Source organism: Octopus bimaculoides, chromosome 1 (genome assembly GCF_001194135.2).
Source record: "Octopus bimaculoides isolate UCB-OBI-ISO-001 chromosome 1, ASM119413v2, whole genome shotgun sequence".
Lineage (NCBI taxonomy): Eukaryota > Metazoa > Mollusca > Cephalopoda > Octopoda > Octopodidae > Octopus > Octopus bimaculoides.
Genome location: NC_068981.1, coordinates 79,259,862 through 79,262,365, shown reverse-complemented (window position 1 = coordinate 79,262,365; position 2,504 = coordinate 79,259,862). Strand labels below are relative to the sequence as shown.

Genomic DNA, 2,504 nt, shown 5'->3' with positions numbered 1-2,504 from the left:
AAAAATGTGAAGATTTACGCATATGTTACTCATCATTACCATTATAACATCCATGCATATATATCGATTTCTAAGCCGTACACTAACAGATTTGCGGGGAAGAAAAATGTGATTATGTGACATGCAAATACTTCCCACTTATTAATATAAGTAAAAGGAAACAATTTCAATCAGCCAAAGAATGAAGAGGGATTCGGTTCACCGCAAAACAAGCTCCAAAAAAGTCTATATGAAAAACAAATGTCCCCCAGAACTTGACATCTCTCTCTCTCTCTCTCTCTCTATATATATATATATATATACACACACACACACACATAAACACCTGAACTGTCCGTGATTGCACAAAAAGAATAAAAAAAAAATTCAACAAAGATTAAGGTAGCTTTTAAGCATACTAATTTGTTAATTAAAACAGTGCTGTGACAGAATAGCATCACCTTCCTTCTTCTGCTGTCAAAGACGGTGTGGAATGGAATAATATATAAAAGAAACAAACAACAAAAAGCAAAAAACAATTAGCGTAGATATATTGATGCAGTTATCTGAGAGAGACTTCTTGCAGTTAGCATTGCTTCCGCACTGGCGCTAACACCCAGTCACAATATAGTTCCCGGAAAAACGCAGTCGGTCGTTGAAGGATTCTGCTTTCGATATGAAATCCCTGCTATATTTTATTTTTCGTTTAAATATAATGTATATTTCTTTTTTCATCTTCGCTCCGTATATTTTATTGTAACAGTGACCTTCAGCAGCATCTGTGACTAGTACTAGTAGTAGTAATAATAATAATAATAATAATATTAATAATAATAATAATTATTATTATTTAAAATAATGGTGATGAAGATGATAATGAAATCATTGTTCTCACGAACTGTTAACCCGTGTACGCTATACTAAAACATTCATGTTCACCAGTGGAGCATTGTTCCTCGGTGTGTCTGTGTACATATAACACTCAGTCGTATCTGCCGCTGACGTGATGGTCGCAGCGAAAAACGAAAGTAACTGTTCACTGTCTGGATTACTAAAATAATCTTATTTCACTGTTACACACAGATTCATAAATACACACACAAACACACGCACGCACACACACTTTCGTTGTGTATATACACATGTATACATAATATACATATGTACGTGTATACATATACATGTTTAAATAAACCTCCGTCAGATTAAACTGGACGTACAAAGAAGGTAAGTTTCCCCTTACATGTTTATAGAGTCTTTTGTGGGAACAAGCATGCTTGTGTACAGCGTATTAAGTTTTTGAATGTCTCAGATATATATCTAAAGAATTCACAAATCTGTACCCGATGTTTACTAGAGGACATACCATTATCTTCCTCTCGATATTAGGAATTGTGAAATTAGACACATTTTTTTCTCTCTCATTCTCGCTATATTTATCTATCTATCATGCGTGAATTTTTTTCTGTTCATTTTTGTTTTCTTTCTTTAGCAACAATGAATGAATGAATGAATTTATATCAGTGTGCATATGTATGCATATGTAAATTTATCATATAATGTGAGTACGCGCATATGTGTGTGTGTATATATATATATATATATATATATATATATATATATATATATATATATATGTAACAGGACACACCACGCTAGTAGTGTTTTTGTTCGTTTAGTTGTATATCATCTTTCTCCCTCTCTCTTCCATTTACACACACACATAAATATAGTTACTGCTATATACCAAAATACATGCGTTTATAACACGCTCATACAAGGACAAAGCAGCAAATTCGTTTTTCTAATTCTCTCTCTCTCTCTCTCTCCAATAAACATAAAAATAGGTGTATTCATTTACTACACTGCAAGCGTTTATTATATACATGCAGCAAAACACGTTGTTAAGAATGACAATGTTTAGAAATTGGATAATGTTTTGGCATTGTGTGTGTGTATACGCACAAAGCTAAAATATACACACACCGTTGTGATATAATCCTATACTCATCCATACAAACCATTTATTCTCATGCAATCACTTGCCCAAACACACTCGCATATACTATGCATGTGTTAGGGTTTTCTCTCGCTTCTCAATATCCCTTCACTACATATTTAAAACATGACAACGTTTTAGAACCTGAGGCAAGCTTATCAAAGTCGCCAAGCCTTTGTTGTGCTGTGTGTGTTATATGAGTTGCATGTCAGCTGTCAAGTGTCTTTGAGTTAGTCACCACCACCACACAGCTTTATCACGATAGAATGGTGATTCGGTCGTGGTATCCCTACTGACTGACTTTTATTTACGTCTCTTATCGTCTCACTGATACATCACCTCACAATACACGCATACATAAAACAGTTTGTTACCCTACACAATTTATTAGAAAATGTGTAGTTGAGATTCAAACAAGATCGGAAACTTAAAAAAAAAAACAAGAAAAAAAAAAACACATCTAGCCAATTTTGAATCGGTATTTATCACCCCCTTTTTTTTCTCTTTTGCCACGTGTATGTATATA

At 33.6% G+C, this 2,504-nt stretch overlaps 1 protein-coding gene across 3 annotated transcripts in view; it reads left to right on the top strand.

Moving 5' to 3' along the window:
- Nucleotides 1–313: 313 nt before the first annotated feature.
- LOC106874915 (transmembrane protein 164) overlaps nt 314–2,504 on the top strand; it is a 74,404-nt gene continuing 72,213 nt past the window's right edge. The window contains exon 1 of one of the 3 annotated variants that reach the window (XM_052967635.1): nt 314–1,206. The gene's annotated coding sequence lies outside the window, so the exon portion shown is untranslated. Of the gene's footprint in view, nt 1,207–1,774; nt 2,457–2,504 lie in introns of those variants that run through there. The other 2 variants (XM_052967633.1, XM_052967634.1) reach the window with 2 other exon arrangements.